Here is a 23,045-nt window from a genome sequence, read left to right as displayed (position 1 = left end):
TGAAGCGGTTGAGGTTAAGGGCCTTGCTCAAGGACACCTCCGTGGTGGTAATGAGGGAGGGGGAAGCGCTGCCTTTCACTTTCCCCACCCAGATTTATCCTGCCAGTCCTGGGGATTGAACCGGCGACCTTATTGTCTCAAGCTCGCTTCTGGTCTCAAGCTCGTTTCTGGTCTCAAGCTCGCTTCTGGTCTCAAGCTCGCTTTTGGACTCAAGCTCGCTTCTCTAACCTTTAGGCAACCACTGTCCCCCGAATGATGATAATGAATTTATTTATTTATTTAGCATATTTCCTGACAGACATTTTGTTCGTTGATCATTACATCTACCGGACAACTACCTGTGTTACTGGCTAAAAGTTGCATATGTCGGCTAACATGAACCCTGGTCATACATACATACATACATACGTCGGGGGTCATCCGCCCTGAAAAATTAGAGTTTCAGAGACTTTGTTTCCTGCATTCTGGTGACTTTAAAAGAGTGAAAGAAACAAAATAATAAGAACACTGCAACTGCGTTTTTGTGTTAAACATTTGATTTGACCTCTAACTCCCAGGAAAGAAAACTAGAAAAAAAAGTGTGAAAATTTGTCATAAATCGGGAGAAATACGGGAGAATTGTGACCCCGGGAGGAAACCGGGAGAGGGCGATGAAAAAAATCGTAAGGGTTGACAAGTATGACCCTGGTTCAGTTGTACCGTTAGTATATCAAGCAGCAAAAGTGAACTACAGTCAATGAGCCGTGGTCTGCCCGCTGCAGACGACATGCTTGACTCAGTCTGCAGAGCCCTGAAGCCCCGCCCTCGCTGCTGCACAGAGTGCCATTTGCATGGTTATACAAAGTTTATCAATATTGAACGTGTCACGTGTCTAAATTGCACCAAATTTGACACGGCACTCCTTTGGGTCCCCAATAATACACCCGCCAAGTGTGAAGTAGATTGGATGAGAGGTTATCGAGATATGCAAAGGACATACAGACAGACAGACAGACAGACAGACAGACAGAGATTCCTTGCTGTACAGATCGATGTTTGTTCCTTCTAATTTGCGTTACTGGTGTCAAATAGTGGTTGCTACGTGACGCAGCTGGTGTGTTTACCCTTCACTTTTGAGGTTTGTTTCAATAAACTCAATGTCAAATATCTGCTGGAGAGGCTTCACATCTCCTGAAATACACCAGCACTAAGATGTGTAATACAAATGACAAAGACCAGATGTATAGATTCAGATTCTTCTTTTTTTTTTTTTTATACAACAGAGGCCTTTAGTTTTGTCTTTTCCTCTCCTTCCCATAGCTCCATAGTCAAGTGGAGAAAGGTGTGGAGTTAATAATCAGCTGTGCAAACATTCAGCCGTGCTCCACCACGTTCTTTGTTATTAAAGAAAAATGGATCCTAATGACTCGAGTCTGAAATCGCCAGAAAAAAAAAGGAACCTTGTTTCCCCCCAACCGGCACACTTAAGTCCCCTTGTCTGCCCGTCTGTCTGTGCCCCTCGGTGACCCTTTCAGTATTACAAACATCTCTCAAAGGCAGCAGTCACTATGAAATCATGTTGCGTATTATTGAGGAATTTCTGCTAATGCTGGTCGGGAGCTAAGGGGATTACACTTGACCATTTACCCTAACACCCAGAAGCTTAAAGTGTTGTTATTTTAAAGCAGGGCCTCGTCGGCCCTTCAGACCCAAACCACCCAGCAGCACTTTTTATTAGCATTCTCTTGAGTCCTACATGAAGAATGGCGCAATGTGTAGGTCTTGATAAACACCTGGAGTTTGAGTCAACAATCGCAAAGAGGGAATATTTTATTCTCCGACTGAGATGAGATGATTAAATTTAGTGTTATCAACACTTCTGCTGAGGGAGACTTTTTCACACGATGAACAGTGACTATTTCTCAGATCCTTTTACACTTTCGTCTCATTTTTGGCAGATCAGATGCAACAATGTCTTGTGTTATTTTAAATCAGTAGATTTGAAGAGGCGCATGTCAGCTACGACATACCTACAGAGCCTAGTATGCACATAGCCGCCGCCATAGGTACAGTCAGTGTGACCGCTAACCTACAGGAGATGGCAGATTATCATGAATCATTTTCATAATGTTCATATTGGTCTCTTGGAGGACGCTGACAAACTATTTAGGCGTTTAAAAGTAGAGACTTGTTGTTATGAATATCACAGATTGAAAGTGGGTGGCTGAAATTGGGTTTGTCAACAGAGCTATAAAGAGAGAGAAAACCTCCCATCATCACAGCTTTCATTAAATTAGGTCTACAGAGCCTCCAGAGAGCTCAACAATGAATTCTAGTGTCCCAGAAACAACCCCTACCTCTGACACTGCACCGGCACAGCACACAGCTTGGCACTCCATAATTTCCACACTCGGTTTCATTCTAATCAACAGCAGCTTGATGGACGCCTTAAACCGGGCCAAGCAGCCCGCTTGATATTTCAGTAAACATTTTTCTTTCACAGTTCTCATTTAAAGCCTTTTAGCTCAACTCAAGTGTAAGATGTCCAGATAGAGTGCGATGAGTGAGATACGCTCTTGGTGAAAACAACGCTGCCGCCTCAGATGCCGTTCTTGACTGAAAACACTGTTTAATGAGGCTACAACTGGAGAAGCATATTTACAGTTTCTGATAGGCTCTGTTATGTTTTCACTGGCCATTTACATCTGGCATGAAACAGACTTTTTAGGAAACAGAAAGGCAAATGGAAAATAAAATGTTGCATGTATTTAAGTAGTGACAATTTTGCATTTGTTAAAGCCTATGTACATCAGATTGGAGGCACCACTCGTTGTGCTGCCACTGGTCGTTGTGTCTGATTACATACATACCGGAATCTAGCTCGAAGTTTGAGGTGAGAATCATATTACCTCTAGACCTGGGAGTTTTCAAGAGGTGGTGAGTAACACCAACACCTCACTGAGGCTTTTGTGGTCAGCGCAGTTGAACCTCCAGCTTGTCAGTACAACTTTAACTTTAATCAGGCTCTAATCCTTATTCTAGCTCGTTTTCTTTATCCCACAACATTGTGACACGCTGCTCTAACTGCAAAGCAAACACGCAATGTGATCAGCCAATCACCTGCTGCACTGAATTGGACAGACCCTGACGCATCGCATCTTATCAATGTGGCGGTTTGACGGTTAAAACGATCACCCCGCTCAGTTAATACGTGGCCTTTGGTGTGAGATGTAAACCATATTTTCTCTAAAGCTTAATAAGCCTAACATTATGTTTCATAAATATGTAATAATTTCCTCTGACGTTAGGGGAGGTGCTCTTTATTTCAGACAAGGCAGAGCGCCTCTGCTTTAAAATATATTTTTTTTAAATCTCAAAAATGTCCTATTATGCTTCTGTGCTGTTTCCCTTTCCTTTCCCTGTCCATACCAAACAGAACAGAAACACTGCTCCTGAACTGCCTGAAACGCCTTGCTTGAATTCCCGCCCTTTCTTCCGTAACGTGGTGATGTCACCAAGTAACACATTTACATAATACCTGCCTAGAGGCTAGTTTGTCAGGTCCTCAAATATAGCTAGTTAGAGCGGAGCTGGAGCGGAGTCCGAAGAGTTTGGTTCGGTTAACCAGTCACAACAGTGGGCCAGCTGACCAATCAGAGTACAGCCGGTATGAGAAAAGTAAAGTGTTTTTTGGAACATTAAAGCATGTAAACATGTTCTAGTAGAAACCCAAAACACAAATATGAACCTGAAAGTGAGCATAATAGGTCCTCTTTAAAATATTCATTATGTTCATGATTCAAATGCAGTTAAAGAAATATCAGCAGAACTAATTCCTGTTATATGTTGGTACTTAAGTTCTGGCTTTGTGCAGCTGTATCAAAGCGCTTAGCATATTTAAAGGTCTTTACACACCGGGGCCGTGACAAATAAACAACACACGAAAATGCACCTGCGAATATTATATGTATAGAACTTTTATTGTGAAAGGTAAGAATGCAAGGAGTGGATCCGGTATGCTCTGCCTTTGTCAAGGTTGAAAGGAGTAATAAAGTTTGCCGCCCTGGATCAGACCTTTATAATCCTTATTAACATAGGTACAACTCAACCCATTCCGCACAATGTGATTGGGTGATGCCTTCATTCGCTGCACGAAAGATCAAAAAAATCGACCTTGTTTGAAAAAAAAAATATATCTTTTTTGCCGCATATATTTGCATTCTGTGTGAAAATATTCATGACAAAAACAACAGTTTGAAAAAAATATATTGGGGTGTGAATTAATTGCACAAAAAAACCCCGCCCCCGGTGTGTAAAGGCCTTTAGACTTATAGGCTATAAGATAGCTTACTGCATTAAAAAAAAATAGGGTTCTGCTTTTTTTAAATCTCATTTTACAAGTGATGTGTCCATTTTTGTCTACCACTATAAATTAAGCCCATTGAGCTCATTATTTTCAAACCACAATGAATTATACTTTCTATACTCAGATCCCTAATCTGGCCAAGCATGACTGCTCTTATTCTCGCACGGTGCCCCTCGTCTTTTGAAGAGCAGGCCCAGCCTTGCCCATTACACTAAATGAGCTTGTTGAGGACAACAATGGCCGCATGAAGGCCGGCTTTCTCTGTCACTGTTGTTGGAAACCCGCGGGACATTCTACACCTCAGTGGAGCGGACCTGCTAATGAAAGTGTTGTTTCTTTCCTCCCATCACTGGGAGTAATGGTGCATGGAGAGGTGATGAATGCAGGTCTCAGTGTACGTCTATGAGAACAGGGAAGGAATGTTTGAAGCCCATTTTGGTTCATTCATGGCGAGGAGGGACTGGAGCGGGGCGAGTTGAGATGCAGACTGAGATCAGAAGAGGAGCCATTAAGGAAGGAAGGCGTGACTCCGTCTCCATTAAAGGTATCATGACGTTACCTCTGTTTGACAACCTTGTAACTTCAGTTGTGGTGTTTTCTTTTAACACCGACTGACGGGCTCTACAGGGCTCTGGATCTGCTGGCCTTCACGAGGCAAGGTCTGATGTAATCCAAACAAACCACACGTCTATAACCTAATTTTAACCTAATTATCATCTTCCTTCCTGCCTGTAATTTAGACATTAACATACCAAATTTCAGAAAAAAATGTTCCTACTTAAATATGGTTATAACAAGCACATTAGGCCCATTTTAATCTGATATTGACTTTGTCCTGCTTCAGTTCACATATCTTTAGTAGGGCTGTCAATCGATTAAAATATATAATCGCATGATTGTCGCAAATTAAACGCACATTTTTTTCTTTTTAAAATGTACCTTATAGGGAGATTTGTCAAGTATGCAATACATTTATCAACATGGGAGTGGACAAATATGATGCGTTATGCAAATGTATGAATATATTTATTATTGGAAATCAATTGAAAACGCAAAACAATGACAAATATTGTCCAGAAACCCTCACAGGTACTGCATTTAGCATTAAAAAATATGCTCAAATCATAACATGGCAAACTCAAGCCCAACAGGCAACAACAGCTGTCAGTGTGTCAGTGTGCTGACTTGACTATGACTTGCCCCAAACTGCATGTGGTTATCATAAAGTGGGCACGTCTGTAAAGGGGAGACTCGTTGGTACCCATAGAACCCATTTTCATTCACGTATCTTGAGGTCAGAGGTCAAGGGACCCCTTTGAAAATAGCCATACCAGTTTTTCCTCACCAAAAATGAACGCCAATTTTGGAGCGTTATTTAGCCTTATTCACAGCAAGCTAGTATGACATGGATTCCTTAGATTTTTCTAGTTTCATATGATGCCAGTATGTTACCAAAAAAACACAGGTTGCTTTAATGCATTTAAAGAAATTAGTGCCGGGGTTATTTTTTAACAGATCATCTTGACCCCTTGGTCAAGAAATATCCTCTGAACACAGGGAAGTGAAGTCTGTTCTTAATTACAGTATAAAAGAGAGAGCACTCTTTGCTTTGTGGATTTAAACTTTAACATTGAATAAATCAAAGTGCAGTTTGTTCTTGACTCAGCAGATTTGTGGGAAAATGTCTCGTACCATAAATCAGATCTGAGAGGGCACATGTGAACAGACGGCTCTCCCTGCACCGAAATTCATTGGACGGGACGGACGCTGTCACAAAGTGTGAGCATCCCAAAACTCCCACACACCCTGCGCTGTCCAGATCGTAACGACTGCTAAGTGTGTTGGTTATACACACATGCTCGACTTCCTGGACAGTACAATGGCCGTCCTTATTTTCCAGCCCGGCATGGGCAGCGCTTTGAGCAAGCTGCCACTGATTTCCAAAGTTTGCCCACAGAGGAAAATCTGTCTCAATCCCCTCTGTAATGAGATCAGATGGCGAAATGTGAATGGTGATGATAAGTACGGGTGGGAAGCTTTGGGAATCCTATGCGTAATTTTGATTCTTGGTGTCACGATTAGATCCAGAATCGATTCTAGATTCAAAAAACGGATTCTCAGTGGAATAAATAGGAAGGGGTGCGCTATTTTCAGGCTCTTGCTCCACAGAAATGTATCCACAAACTACTTCACTTACGTCATGCTCAGCTAGTTATTAAGTTATTTCATTCAAAATGCTCCCTAACACTTGCACACTGTACATTGTCCGAGTGCTGCACTGTGCTCTTGTGGTTGAGTTTCACTCTTTTTTTCCGTCAACATAACTTTATTAACAACGTGCAAAAATAGACTTTTGGCATAGGATTTAAGAATCACAGAGGGTTATACAGTGTATATATGTTATATACTTAACTTCTGTGTTCGGGGCTATCTCTTGACTGTGACTCCCCTGAGGCCGTGTTCAGACCTGGCATTAACATGTTCCTTGGGTCCCTGCTCTATATGCAAATAAGCACGTAGTAAACACGTGGCTAATACAGCAAGTAAGATTACAGGAATATCAGTAGTAATATCCTACATGTTCCGGCAGTCCGCGCGGAGACTTCCGTGCCACCGACACCGCTGCCTTTACAGAGCTTCAGAGCCGGGGATGAGAGCGTGTGTCCGGGCACGTCAGCTCTGCGCAGAGCACCAAAACAAAAACACCAACACATTGTATGATAATAATAATGCACTTTCTGTGTCTGATTTTAATATGTTGCTATAGCCTACAAAGAAAATTGTACAGACAGGATACAGTAGTGCACAGAAGTCGTTTCCATGCTGCAAGGCAAGACAAGCGCTCGCATCTGCCTGACTATTCACATGAGGAGCGCAGAGACCCGCGGATCCCAGCGGGACGTCATTTGAGTAGGCGGTCCTTTAATGTGGCCCCAGGACACATTTGCGTACACACTGCTAAAAGAATGTGGTCATATGTGGCCCAGACCACCTTCGAATGTGAGTGATCAGATCTCAATGTGTCCTCAGTGCGTCTTGAGTGCATTCACACCTGTACTTAGAGCTGTCCACATGTTGATCGGATCACCTCAGGAAGCATGTTAATACCAGGTCTGAAGAGAGCCATAGTCACTGCACCTGGCCCAAGAAGTAGTCCCTCACACAACCCCCTTAAAGCCACATATTGTCATGTTAATTAGCGAGCTTTGGAGGTGCTGTTAGGTAGATTTTGCAAGCCGTTTCCAGGCTTTTTGCTAAGCTAAGCAAACCATATCTTAGCTGTAGCTTCTTATTTACCATACAGATATACAGTAAGAGTGATATCAATCTTCTTATCTAGTTCTTGGCACGAAAGCAAATGTGTGTTTGTGTGTGTAAGGGAGAAAGAGAACACATGCTGCTAGCACGACGACAGTATTACACAGCAATACCCTGGCAGCAAATCTGATTAAATCTCATGTGTCCCACTGGAGAGAACCAATTGATTCAGTGATCACCAGAGCAGAATGGCCTGCGGCGATGAAATGTATACATGTGCTCACACGCTGTAGACACAGCCAAAAAGATGACAAAAACAGCAATGAATCTTAACATGTGTCTCGAAAATATTAAACTCATTAATGCATGTCTTGGCTTAAGGAATATTCATTTGTTATTTAGACAAATTATGAATCATGTGGACATTTTGAAATAACCGATGAAACAGTTGTTCCAAGCAAATGTCATCGTATGAGAGATGAATAGGAAACATGTGATTTCTTAAAGCCAGAAAAAGTAGATGTTTGTGCAATAAGTTAGATTAAAGTGAAATATGTTAACAAACATTAAACAGTCATCCTATAAGATAAATACATCTGCTAAGATGCTAATTTATTCTCACTCATATTGGAGGAAGCAATTTATTTTTTCTTTGTCCTCAAATAGTTTGCAATTTACAATTTTACTTCTCTCTTCATTGGTCAAAGGAAGTAAACTTTCCATGATTAGTTGCAGTGAGGTGTGTGTTTGTCTAGTGTGTGTTTGTCCATATATTGCACAATCCGTGTGCATGAAAGTTTGTGTGCACATCTGCATTTCTGTGCACGTTTGCAAGAGTTCATGTTCGTGTATGAATGAGTGTTTGTATGTGTGTGGGATCTATATAAAGTTCGATGGTTGAATTTCCAACGTGTCCTCACAGCTTCCTTCGACTCCCTGGTTTCATGTGGCACTGAGGTGCTTGATTTCTTCCCCACTGTTGACCAAACAGTCCCATATTAGATTTCTGACATTTCCTCAGACATTATCTGTCCATCTGTCTGGATACACGACACCGGAGACAAAGATGCGGAGCTCATCTCACTTTCAAAACCCCTTTTTCAAAAGCTTTATAGACAGAAATTGAAGCGTAAGATCTGTCAACAAGTGATCATGAAGAAACATTGCTGAACAAAAAAGCCCCTGAGGTTGTCAGTGTGATTAGTTTGCTGTATGGACTATTGATATTGATTAATGCCAGTGCGTTTGCGTTGATTATAAGATGATTTGAACCAGCCTTACTTCTATTTTTTACAAGGGTATATGTTCGTTTCCACAAAACAGTTTTCGTATGATCACGAGCAAATCCCCTCCTATATGTTGCCGTCATATCAAGGTAGAGTAATTTCACAAAATTTGATTTTCCATTCCTGTGCAAGTCCGCCCATTTGCAACGTTTTTGTTTTTCAAGTGCATTTGATTGAAAGCGGATCGGATGCAGCTGGATGGTGCCAACTGTGCGCCAAGAATAAGAGCTTAGATCCTTGAAAGTATATACAGTAATGCACTCCGGTGGAGGGGAGACTGACTTCTGGAGACTGCTGCAGGCTTTTCCTGGTTGTGTAACGCAGGCTTCTGCAGCGCAAATGGGGATTTAATAGCTTGTCTCTCTGACTTAACGCCGGGTCATGAAAACTTGTGCAGGCTGTGGAGCCTCGTGGCACGACCACTGCTCTGCACCCGTGCTAACGTCCGATACTTCAAAATAATCTAGTGCCTGTTACTTAAAGCTGCAGTAGGCAGAATGTTTTTTGGCATCATTGGACAAAAAATCCATAATAACCTTTCCTCATATTGTAATTCAAGTGTTCTGAGAGAAAACTGGACATCTGCACCTCCTCATGGCTCTGTTTTCAGGCTTTAAAAAATCTACTTTGGCCCAATCACAGGTCATTTCAGAGAGAGAGAGAGCGTTCCTATTGGCTGTGCTCCGGTCATGTAACCAGTACTTGGCGTTCCTTCAAGCCATCTCAACATGATCTCAATATAGCTCCCGGGTCACAAACATTCTCATTTTACAGCTCCTATTGGCTGTTCATTCAACGGAGGCAGCTGTAAATCACTCTGCGAACTCCGATCAAACGGTCAAACTAGGCAGTGCTGATCAAGTATGAATCAATATTCTGTTACTGTAATGCCTATTTTCTCTGCTCAAATGTTTTCAGAAACATCTTGTAGTGTTCTGTTTAGCTGTAAAATGAGAAAGTAAATGGAGTACCTTGCTGGTAATGTTGGCCAAATGGGTCCAAGGCAACACTGGAGTTGAGTACAGGTCATTCCAATGAATTAATCAATGGCTTGATCTACCTCAAAGTATAATGTATAATAGCTCAATTGAAACATGCAAAGATAACTCTGAATGTAATTGCACATGAAATATCTCTGCCACTGCGTTTTAGCAGGCAGTTTTCCATTCACCGTTCCAACATCTAATTGTGAAACCTCGCAGTTTGCCCACAGAGAAACATTTGTGATTCTGCAGTCTCGCAGTGTGCCTCCACCTTAATTTAAGTAAGAAAAGCTCAGCATCTACAATTGTACTTAACACTCACTAACGGCGGCCTTCCCACATTTAAAGCTAATGTAAGTTATACGTAAGAGCAATTAGAGTCATTACGATGCTAATTTCAATTTCTTTGGGGCCCATCATTCCTTCTATTGTTGTGTAAGTTGAGATTTTTGCAGGCCTGAATGTGGCCTACAAGGACCCCAGGGTCATTGTTATTACTAAGCTATGACCAATCAATCAGCACTGAAGTAGCATGTGATTGATAGAAATTAAGGAATTCCATACATGCTCTTTTTTTGGGGAAAAAAGTAATTGTATTGGAAAAAAAACCTTTCAATTTGCAGAAGTACTATAATGTTAGCTACAGTATGAAAATGCAGCAGTTGTGGAAATAAAACTCCTTGTGTGAGGTTTCCGTTGTTTTAACATGTCTTAACCCAGAGGGCACAACTGAACTGACAATGACTGATGATAATTACTTTTCCCATAAATGATGACAAATGTATAATTTTTTTGCAGGCTGCAACAATAATTCATGACTTTCTTGGACTTGTTAAATAACATTTATTTAATAGCTAATAGCTGTCAGTAGTTGCTTTCACACATGCAGCCATTGACACTTACTTTTGGCATGCATTTACTTTTTACCATTAAGGAGTTATGAACTGATATTGTATTGTTGGGATCAGTTACAGTAATTTGTCTAATCAACACCAATTTCCATACTGCCACATTGTGTGAATTAAATGTTAAGGTCACCCACAACTTCAACATCACACTTCTATTTTCCTATAACCATGGGTTTGGCTATAATGTTTGTGCACTATTGGTTACATTCCATTAAAACAATCTTAAAGGGGAACTACGCCCATTTACAAAATTTATACACGTTATTCCTATGGTCTAAGACAGTCTTAAAGTATTAGTAAACATGAACAACTCTCTCCCAAATCCAAAAACTAGAGTTCTAAAGCTCAAACTTGTGATGTCATTGGGTATAAAGTGTGGAGTTGCTCCATAGACAATGAATTGGGAGAGATGTTATAGATGACACTGAGGGAACACCCGGGGAACATTTTATGTTTCACAACTGTGAACACTACAGTAGAATAAAGCTCATGTGGGTATAAAAAAGAAAACAAACATTATGTGGGTCCAAAAAATCAGTCTCCCATTCATTGTCTATGGAACCGCTCCAGACTTTATACCTGATGACATCACAAGTTTGAGACTAACTACTCTGGTTTCACGCTTTGAGAGAGAGAGTAGCTCATGTTCATATATATTGATTGAACTTTACTAAGCCATGGAAATAACATATTGGAATTCATAATTTGGGTGGTGTTCCCCTTTAAGGTGTTGCCAATGTGTGAAGAGAAAGTTGCTGGCTACATGCTTACAGAAAAAAATGTTCACAGACATGATAGATATCAGATAAGATGGGGATAATGATCTTCTTTACATGCGGATACACATCAGCAGTGAAAAGCTTAATGCCTCTGTTCACAGTCTAATGTTAAATGAAATAGACGACTGTGATGTTATCATCTCAGCTGAGGCACAATGACCTCTGAGCAGACATGTAGTAGTCCACTTAGACTTGCATATAGGCAACTTTTAATTCCATAAATAGAAAATTACGCACCTGAAGCTAAGAGTTTTTTATATTCTAAATATTGTCAAACTGAAGTCAAACATTTAAAAAAAGGAAACTTCTATATGCACTGTTTCGAAAATGTATTTGAGTTTGAGAATCAGGGTCACACAGTTTCACAGTAATGCATACGACTACATTCATTTCAATTAAAATGCGAATAAATGAAAGACAAAGATGCTTTTTATGATGGGGAGTTAGTTTTCAAATGATCATTAACCTTTCATAGTTTGACATGAAGTCTTATAAATTGCTACTGGTATACTTATGCTTTCTCTGTACTGGCCAGCTTTGTGGCTGCTCTGCATTAAATCAAGCCTGTAGAAATGAGCCAAAAGCTGGTTGGACTCGAGCCGAGCAATACGAGGCCAAAGCTGTCCACAAGCTCCCACACAGAGGATTAATAGTTTCTACTTCCTCGCACGGTGTCACCTGGAACTTGTGGAAAGGTTTTGTGCAGCAGCCACTCTGTGATTTGGGATTAAATTGATTTGTTATTATTTGTGACTGCAAAAAAAGGAGAAAGGATTTATTTTTCTACTATTTGCTCAGAGGTAACCTTAAGTTTTGCATAGAAAAGTTGAAACCTGTGACTCTTTGGCTGGTGTGTCTAATAGAAATATACATAGAGTTTACTAACTAAAGCTAAAACCGGGTGATCTAAATAAATATTGTAGTAATTGTGGTGATTTCACATGAATACACAGATGCTGGTAAAACATATTTAAGCCTATAAAAAGTTGAACTACAGTCAGAAGGGACCACATAGTTTCTGAGCCAACCTGACCATAAATCCACTTGTCTTTCTGGCTCCAGTCCACATTTTTGGTGGCTTTAGTGGAATTTCACAGGTGAGCACCACACATGGGGGTTTTGTGAGACGTTGCTGTTCTCCACAGATGTTTTGACCAGACTTAGACTCAGACAGGCAAATATCTCGACGATGTCGCATATCTTCACACGCACCGGGAGTGAAAATGAAGGCGTTTCTTTCGCTTAGGTTAATTTCTCAACCAACACTGCAAAGTTGCTCTCTGACATTCATGCGATTGCTCGTCTGTAACTTGTCAAGGTTGTGTTCTTAGTGCTGATCTTTAAGGGGACGGTAGAGTCCAGAATAAGAAGCTACCGTAGCTTACTAGCTTTATTGTACCATTCACTTTTATTTAACCTCCTGTTGGAGGGTGTTGTATAGATCAGGTGGCAACCTCCGGTTCTGAAAAGTGACGCCAATGCGGAAGTGCCTTAAACTTTCTAATTGCCAACAGGGGGCGACTCCTCTGGTTGCAAAAAGAAGTCTGATTGTATAGAAGTCTATGAGAAAATGAGCCTACTTCTCACTTGATTTATTACCTCAGTAAACATTGTAAACATGAGTTTATGGTCTCCATCGCTAGTTTCAAGTCTTCTTCAATACAACATGATGTTCATTTAGTACATTATGGTCCCATTTAGAGTCAGATAGACCATAAAGCAGGGGATGCTTGAGGGCGTGGCTACCTTGTGATTGACAGGTCGCTACCACGGCGTTGTCCGGTCTGGGAGTTGTCCGTGTTTTCGTCTTTCAACTTTAACCCTTTCACAGTGTGTTTTCAGTTTGTGAAAGTTAATTGTAACATTTTGGTCGCCTACAATGTCTTTATTCAGCGTTCGGTTGTACTTAGCTCCACCCTCTCGTGTCACTTCTGGTTCCAAAAATCCAACATGGTGACGGCCAAAAACCAAGATTGCAAAACGGCATTCCCCAAACCAATGGGTGATGTCATGGTGACTACGTTGACACTTCTTATATACAGACCATTGTCTAGATGGGCACCCTATTTGCAAAAAAGGTTAAACATTCGAAGTAATTGCTTAACCATTCAAGAATTTTGCATATCCAGGGTTACCATATAGACACGACCCTGTTGGATTGGAAACGGTTCCATAAAAGTTAAGAAGGTAACAGATTTACTGACTGACTGTTAGCAATTCCAATCATAGCTTTCATGCATGTTGTGCAATGGTGATCAGCCAGGAAGGAGCAGAAACAGATGTCCAGTATCAGCAATATCAACAACTATGGTGCCCGAAGCATCAAGGAGCACGTCATAGATGTTGTCAGACTATGCAAGTCTTTCCTTGGGGATCTCGTGAGGCGTCCTGGATGTAGAATTGTTTTTTGTGTTGTCCTGCTTGATGCACATCATTGTTCCAGATGCTCAACGTACCAGTATTTGCCACCTTGCAAAACCAGCTCTAACAACCTGTAGTTGCAGCTTTTAGTGGAACACATTTGATTTTGATTAATAGTTGTTGCCTCTCGGATGACTGACGGCTATTGGTCTGAACACAACTGGGAATGTGATGGTCCGCTGAGTGATGTTGTATAAACCTGTGGTGGTGTGTGGTTGTGTTTTTATCTAAAGTTTCCTATGAAGCAAGTAGCAGATTCTGACTTCTAATGGAGACACCTCTATTTCTCTTCTTTTTCCTTTCTTCTGAAGCCAAAGCAAGTGATGATGGTGCATCATTGCCGCACAGTCTGCCTATACACACACAGATACATAATCAAGAGCTCATAGAGGTTTATGTAAGCTATTATATGCACACGTGCTTTTAAGCATTCGTGCAAGCGTCCACACACGTCAGACCAACACATACATCAACATGTGTATCGGATTCCTCCCACCACCCAGAGTTAGTTTGACGGTTTTCAGGGTTGTTTCTACCCAAAGACTGTTTGTGTTTTGGGGGTTTGTCTGCGCTGCGGTAGCTGAGATCATAAAACCTGTGAGAGCTTAACAGCAACGCCACTGTTTGGCCTCCCGGCTCATTTCACCACCGTTTCACTCTCTCCGCGTGTCTGTCTTCTGACTAAGTTTCGGTCCCTTTTCAAAGGTTTTTACAACCTTGGTGTTATTTTCATAGCTTTGGACACTATTCTGGATATGAAAACTTTTTTAACTTTTCCAGCAACATTGCTCTCTAGGGACGGCAGTGTCGATCTGTTGGTCAGTCAGTCAGTTGGTCCACCGCTTTGGTCCAGACAGAAACATCATTTTTTATGATTCTTTTAGATAGATTGCCATACATTGTAGTACAGACCTTCATGGTCCCCAGAGGATGAATCACACTGACTTTAGTGATCTGACTTTTCCTCTATCACCACCTTGAGGTGGTGCTTTTGTTTTAAGTGAAATGTCCACACAGCTATGGGAACGATTGCCATGACGTGTTTCTGACATTCATGGTCCCCAGAGGATGCAAACTAATGACTTATGCCTCATTTCCACTGCATGGTTCGGCTCGACTCGACTCAATTTTGGTACCAGGTCCTTCTCTCCATTCTGTTTTCCCCAGCGGATAGTACCCCATCAGTGTAGGCAGAATGCTCAGCTGATCACCGTAGCGTCACCGCGTGAATCTGCCGTGACTTCATCTTCAACGCGGCATTCACTGAATCCTTTCATCAGAAACCAAACAGAGGAATGTCTACACTTCGTCAATTGTACGGGTAGTGTACGCTGTAGTTTTGCAGGCTGAATCAAAAAATCGGTTGCTATTGACGGTAGATTGGCTATCTAAAAATGGCGGGTTTGTACAGGATGTCCAGTGTCATGCATTTGACGATCTAGTGATGATCCACTCTGACCAATCAGTTCTAGTATTGGCTCAGCTCTCTTGGAACTTTGACCGATGTGGTACCAAAAAAGTACCAGGTACTACCCACAACTTTTGCTAATTGAAAATCAAAAAGGAGCGAGTCGAGTTGAGTATAGCCGTGCCGAATGCAGAAGAATTGAAGCATTTGTTGACCATTCACTATCCCCGTACCTCTAAGTGTGTGTCTTTCACTCATTGTCTCACTCCACATCGCTTCTTCCTCTGAGCTAAAATTGGTTGAACTTTTTTTGTACAGTTTGTGTAGCTTTGACAGTTAAGTATTTTGGTCATAATCCCACATTACGGGATCATGTTTATGCGTGCACCATCCTCAGTGAATGCAAAGAGACACTTTTCTGAAAACTGAACTCCCAACACATTTAGGATGTTTGGATGCTTTTCATATTTTGTTGGAAGTCTGTGGTTGTGAGGCTGTGGGTCCTGGCAGACGTCCGCACAACAACAACCATCTCTGTCTTCCCTCTGTGTCTCTCTCTCTCTCTGTCTTTCTATCTTTCCACCTATATTCCTCCTTATCGCTCTATTTTTTTCTTCCCTACAGTAATTTTTCTGACTTTTCCTTCCTTTGTTTGTCTCTAAATATTGTTTTCCTGTTTATCTCTCTCAACCCCTTTGTCTCCTTTTATTGATCAGTCTTTCACCACAATAAACGGATGCATTTCTCAGATGGTTTGGATGCTAGGTCCTATTTTCCATGACATAGACTCATGTGTGAGGTTTGTACAGTGGTGAACTGTTGGTGTTAAAGGTCGAGCGCATTGTGGTTTGAGTCAGTGTTTTTGTTTAGAACGAGGGGAATTGATGCAAGCTGACGGAAAGTGTTTACATGCATATTAATGTGCCGGTGGTGTGTGTGTGTGTGCGGCTCGTTCGGTTTGGTTTGCCAGCGGTGCTTTGGTGCTGAATCTGGGCCAGCGGTTTAAGGGAATTGCAGATACTTCTAAATAGCGCCGTGTGGGTTTTTTGATTCCTGCTGTCTCTTTCTATCTGTCTTCTGCACAGTCAAAAGTTGGAGATTTATTTCTGGCGCTGCTGTTTTTGTTGTCTAGTTGCTGAGAACATGTTGTTTTAGCAACATATTTACCCATCATCCTGTGCAGTAGGAGATCTGGCGTCTTTAAGCCCAAAAGAAGTGTTTTGTAAAAAAGCTGTATCAGTTCAGAACAGGTCTTTAGATAAATGTAATCCTGATATCTGAACACCTTATTAATACCGTAATAATGTTGTGACTACTGAATTGCAGTTTAATCATTTAAGAAATCTGAAATAAAGCAATTTAAGACATGAAATGTCCAAATATTATGTCACGATAAGACACCCAATCAATTGATGTTTTCATTTATACAGTTTAACACCTTTTAAACTTCCAAACTGTCAGTCCTGTGGCAACCATGTAAACTTCTATGAGCTAAAAAAACAGCCCTTTTTTCAGCTTTTTGCCAATACATTTTTCAGTAAATCCAAAAGAGATTTATTTTTTTAATTTACTGAAGAAGTAAGATCATTTTTTCAACCATAGAGAAAAACTTCATTCTTCAGTTTGTCTGAAAAAAGCACCTAAAAGCGTTGCTTTTTTCCCCCTTTTATAATTTGATCATTTGCATTAGTATAGGTCATTCAGAAAACCTTCAAATTTGATTGCAAAACCTAGAAATGTTTAAACTGGCTGCAAGTTTTGTTGAAAAGATTCACAGTAACCAGTCGCTTCACTTTAAACTCATCAAGTCACCCACCAACTTAAGGAAATAAAATGCATGCATAAAGAACACATATTGCAAAAAAGGTTTATACATTCTTTTGAGGGGGCTTTTCCAAATTTAGATATGCTGTAACATTGATGGAACATCTACTGTATGCACTGCATGGCTTTCAATTTGAAGACACACTGCTTTGCTGTATGTTTTATGTATGTGCAAACTGGACTGTTACTGATACTTTCTCCAGCAGACTAATAATATCTGCGTTGGGAAGAGATTTTCAGAATAAAGTAGGAATATTTTGAGAAAATGTATATATTTTAATACTAATAGTAAACAGGTGAAATTAGTCAGGTTGCTTTAAGGTGTCAAAAGATACTTTATTGAAATATCACTTTCTCAAAATATTACTCTTTCCCCCCAAAAAAAAATCGATTACTTTTTTCTCAAAATATTATGAATTTATTATTGAACTCTCAGATTTTTTTTAACAGTTGCTCTAATATTCTGTCATAGAAAACAATAATGTAATAAAATATAAAAATGCAATGTGGTTTGAGTTACTCTTATGCTGCATTCACACAAAATCAGGCATTGCAGCGATTCGCTGCAGGGTTGTGCGGTGGTCGGGGCGAGTCACTTTAATGGCCCATTAACTGTGACGACTAACGTCTTTTGTTCCCTCGTGGCTGGCTTGTACAGCTCTGGATCGCTGGTTAAATGATTGGCCACCGCAGCGTGACGTCGGGTTGCGTTTCCCCAAAAAAACGCTGCGTTTTTACGGCACTCCCTGCGGCCGTCGCAGCCCAAACGCAAAACCCAAACAACCCTTGTTCAAAATGAATGGAAAAACTTGCGTTTTCGCTGCACCGCCTGATCTCGTGTGAATGCGGCTTGACATGACAGAATAAATAAAGTATGAATGAAGTCTTTCCCTCCATTGGGGTTGAGGTTGATGTGGTTTAAGCTATATTGTTTATGTGAACGCAGTAATGGAGCAGTCAGTGTCCATTAGTGACCTTAAGAGGTCAAACTGTCTGACCTCAGCAGAAGCTAAGTGTATATGTGTGTTTTGTCCTGAAATATGAAGCGTACAAAAAGTATTCCCAAAAGATCTGATGCAGTTTTATTGCAGGAGATTGACAGCTGAGGGATTAATACAGAGCCTCAAGTTATATATTTTGTGTGTGTGTGATGAAAAGACATGAACATAACTAATGTAGTGACACTGAAGACAGGTGATGATGAATCTAAGGGGCTGTCAGTGGTTGCAACGTGGCTACTTTTTTCCTGCGTGAATGCGGATAATCTTGATCTTATGTACTCCTTTTTTCCCTGTTTCCGTGATGACACACACACAGCGTGAATACTGGGATGGTCCACGTGTATCCACGCTAAGTGGTCGCAGCTGCATTGGTTTGAATCTCGGCGTGAGACAGTGTTGTTCTTGACTCGTGCCGTCCTGAAGATTAACAGCGTTCCTTCGGTCGACAGACAAGTCGTAGAGATTGATGGCTGTTTTCCTTGTGGCTCGCTGTGTTTTCAAGACCCTCGTGTTGTTTCTGAGAGGACTGATGGGTTGAGTGGCTGGCCGGCTGCTCTGTGGGTTTTCTATGTGCGTGTCTGTGTATAAGAGAGAGAGAGAGAGAGAGAAAGGGAGAGTGAGAAAGACAGAGGCAGAGGAAGTCTGTGGTTGCCAACTCTCACAAGCTCTTCTCTCCAGTTTGGTCACTGAGTGATGACAGGTGCCACCATACTGTGTGTGTGTGTGTGTGTGTGTGTGTATAGTGTGCTACAAGGATGACACATTTTTGTAGTCCAACCAGGAAGTTAGCATCGCCCCGGTTCACTCGACAAAAGACCAACGGGATTTTTTCCATTGGGTTTTGGATTATTGCAGCAAATAAGCTCTGTGGCAAACACACGTTTATGATACTTACACATTTTGTTCAGCAGGATAATCTTCACAAATGAACATCACTTTATGATTTTTGAAGTGTATATGCAATCGGCAGAAGTAAAAAGCTAACTTTAAGCTGTAAACGAACTACACAACGGTCGCATGAACGCGCATACACAACGGGAAAGGCGGACGAGTCATTTAGCCACTTGTTAGCAATCGCCTTTTATAAGACATGTAAAAGCTTTAAAGTTCACGAGTGTGATATTTACTGACACATTTTATATCGTAGAACAAAACGTTAAAATCTCTGAAGCTTTTGTTAACCTTATTTCAGGCATCTAACTAAAAAAAACATTAAAAAAACTCATTGACTTCCAGACGAAGGAACCAGAAGTGCTTAAATACTAACTAATTTCCGGGTTTTAGGACTCATTCCTGTAGCACTCTATTTGCATACTAATATAATAATGAGGGAATTAAATGTTGTATCTTGTCAGGGTTAGAACTTTTCTCCTGTTTACATTTTTTTTCAAATGTGAGTCAGCCGATTCTGTTGATTGAGAGTAATGGCAGAAATATTTATATTGATTATATTATATGGATTACTGATTAATGTGTCAGTAACTTTTCTCTTTGTTGATTCAGTCTATAACATGTCAGTAGACAGTTCAAAGAGCCCAGGGTCACATCTTGAAAGTGCTCGTTTTGTCCAAGACATTCAATTTACAATGATGTAAAACAGCAACATCTGCGCATTCGAGAAGCTGGAACCACCAGCGTATTTGGCATTTTTGCTTAACAATTAATCAATGATCAGAATTGTTGGCAATAGGGAGGCGAAGTCCTTCTCCTTCCGCCAAGAAAGTGGCAGTTAGTCGTATAGGTTTGTCGTAGTATCATTTAGCCCGGAAGCGAGAGAACACATCCGAGCATGAAACACAAAGGCATCGTTGCTTCAGTGAGAGAGATGCCACTTGCACGTGTTTTGGGTGTGCAGTCTTTCTAAGTACTGTACGTGCCGTCACAGTCTTCATACTTCAACAGTTTTACAACAAACTGCGACTTTCTTGACTTTCAGAATTATCTTTTAAATTGACAAGCCTAGTGTGTACTTCACGGCACAATTCAAACTGGATAAAAAAACAAAACAAAAAGACATACATATTTTTTCTGAAGTAAGGTCCCGTGGCGGTTAACCAGAAGGGGAACGACTTCACCTCTCTATTCATTCACTGTCAGTTGATGCGTGTTGACCTTTTGTTTCTTTCAATCTTCAGTCATTTTTCATTCAATGTTTTGACATGATAGATGTGTACACATGTCGTGTTGGCGTGTGTGTGTCTTAGGGTGTGTTGGTTGTACAGCTTGTTTAGGGGTGTAGTGAAGCAGGATAGAGTGGAGGGTTTGCGAAGTTGACATTTCAATCACACCACACACACACACACACACACACACACACACACACACACACACACACACGAACGAACACAGACCTCCAGCCATTTGGTTTGAGGCTGATTCTCTGTGACAGCCTAAATATTTGGCTGCGTCCGGGCACCAAGGTAAATGCACCCCACAAGAATGTTTTTACAGGCCGAGAGAGAGAGAGAGAGAGAGAAAGAGAGAGAGAGAGAGAGAGAGAGAGAGAGGTTTTGGACGATAAAGAGAGAGAAACAGAGGGAACACACAGAAAGAAAGAGAAGAACTGTATTCACCGCTACATTTACATGTGGTTTGTACGTTGGCCATCAGTGTGGTCTACGCGGATCAAATGTTCATTGTGAGAGACCTTGCCGCCCATTCAGCATTTATAGGAAGTGTATACTGACCCAGGGCTCGGTGATGATTTAATATGATAGTTTATCGTCTTTCAATGGAATCATATTGTGATGAAATCATATATCAAGATATCCTGATACACAATTACGCCGTCTAAATTGATAATAATAACAAATACATACGAACTCTCCGGAAATCGGATCATTTTGCACTAAAGTTCATAATTAAAAGAGAAAATACTTAGTATTTAATTCACACAGGATTCTACAAAACCATGTGGTTATTTCATATAGACTTTTTATTTATTGAATAACCAGAAAACATGCTATATTATAAATTATATATTGTTGATGATGTTTTTGGCCATATTGACCAGCCCCATACTGTACACTGTAATACTTGTAAGCAGATATAAGTATTTCTGAACATATTTTTCCAACATTTAGGCTGGTGTGTTAACATTTAATGAATGACAAAAATACAGTTGTGATGATATAAAATATAATTTCATAGAAGTTCTAATTGTTGACAAATGCTCTGCATTAATAAACACCTAAAATGTCTGCTTACAACTGCATTATTTAGTATTCTAAGTAATGACTATTTATTAAGTTGTGCCTATAAATGTTAGAAGAAAAGTGTTACCCCATTGGTGCACTGATCTATTAATATTATTGTCTTCAAAGGGAATTGTGTCATATCATGCACACATACTTCATTTGATACATAAAACAATGAGAATATCACCATCTGACAATTTGATGGCATGGGAGTTAAAATCATTCCCCACTCTGCTAGACCTGTTCTTTTGAAAAGTCATTTTTTAAGTAAAAAATGTCAAGCGTGCAGCGGTTCAAGCTTTTCAATCAAATGAGAAGGTTTGTTACTTTTTTTTAATCCTAGCAAATTGATCATCTTTTATTTGTTGATCAGCCGAAACGAGCATTATGAAGACGTCAGTGTGGGCGATGTTTGGGATATGTTGACACTGTTTTCTAACATTAGATTAATTTAATTATCAGAAGAATAAGTAATCAATGAAAACAATCATTCGTTTGTAGACATTGTATAGAGCTGGAAATACATCGTCTGTTTAAGAATAAACCCTTCAATATATCCCATCCCTTCCAGTGAAAACCCTTTTTTTTTCATGCACATTTTGAAGAGAAAGAAACTTTGTGTGCACACACAAACCTCAGCTGTCTGGCTTCTCTGAGAGAGCTGTTCATTCATTGATTGGACTGTTCATGATCAAAAGGAATAGGATATATCAATTATACCGGCGGAGGGTGGATTTTCCTTTCAAAAAGACGAGAGGGGGAAACAATCTTCGGTCATCATTATTGTCAAAGATGTACAGGCCCGGGGATTTTTCTGTGTGTGGCTTGGCGAGGAAATCATCATCTTTCTTTTTGTCTTTTTTTTTTGCTCCATCCTCCCTCCTGTGGAGGAAATCTATGCCCCATATTTCCTTTCTTTTGTCTCATATTTGGAAATTAATAACGCTAACTTCAAAGGTCCTGCTTTGAGCTCCGCAGATGCTGCGATAATCCCACGATGATGAAGCATTTAAACATGCTCATTTATACATGCACAGAAGCATACGTGTACATACACATACACAGAGAAAAAGCCCTAATCTCGTACAGGTGTATACGCACTTACATGCACGAAAGACACGCGGCGGAGGAGGTCATGAGTGACCCGAGGAATGCGGGGGTCAAATCTTTAAAGACCTGGCTGATAGAGGGGATGTGTAGGATCAAAGGAGAGAGAAAAGGGAGGGAGAGATGGATGGAAGGAGGCATAGGAGGAGAGGGAGGGAATGTACAGGATCAAAGAGGAGAGGAAGGGAGGGATGAAATGATGGGAGGATGAATGGAGGAGTGAGAGCGAAGGTGTAGGCATGGGAGGGGGGAGAAAAGTAACAGAAAATGTACTCAAGGGGGGGAATGGAGGGAAGAAAAGGGGGAGATAGGGGAGAGGAGAGGACGTAAAAACAATACTGATAACTCAAAGTGACAGGTGTGTGTGTGTGTGTCTGCGTTTAAACGGTGGGTTTTCAGCCAGAAAGTGAAAGCGCACTTGTGCAGTGGTGAAAGATTTATGCATGTGCAGATGTGTGTGTGAATGGGGGAATGTCAGAAAAATACCTGCTGAATGAAGCTGTGACCATTTGTTGCAGCTGCAGTACC

The 23,045-nt window shown here is 40.7% G+C and overlaps 1 protein-coding gene across 1 annotated transcript in view; it reads left to right on the top strand.

Moving 5' to 3' along the window:
- trabd2a (TraB domain containing 2A) overlaps positions 1–23,045 on the top strand; it is a 70,839-nt gene that overhangs the window by 3,311 nt on the left and 44,483 nt on the right. The window lies entirely within an intron of this gene.

The sequence above is a fragment of the Sebastes umbrosus genome, chromosome 19 (assembly GCF_015220745.1).
Source record: "Sebastes umbrosus isolate fSebUmb1 chromosome 19, fSebUmb1.pri, whole genome shotgun sequence".
Classification (NCBI taxonomy): Eukaryota; Metazoa; Chordata; class Actinopteri; order Perciformes; family Sebastidae; genus Sebastes; species Sebastes umbrosus.
The sequence above is the reverse complement of the archived record's forward strand: the minus strand, read 5'-3'. Positions and strand labels throughout refer to the sequence as shown.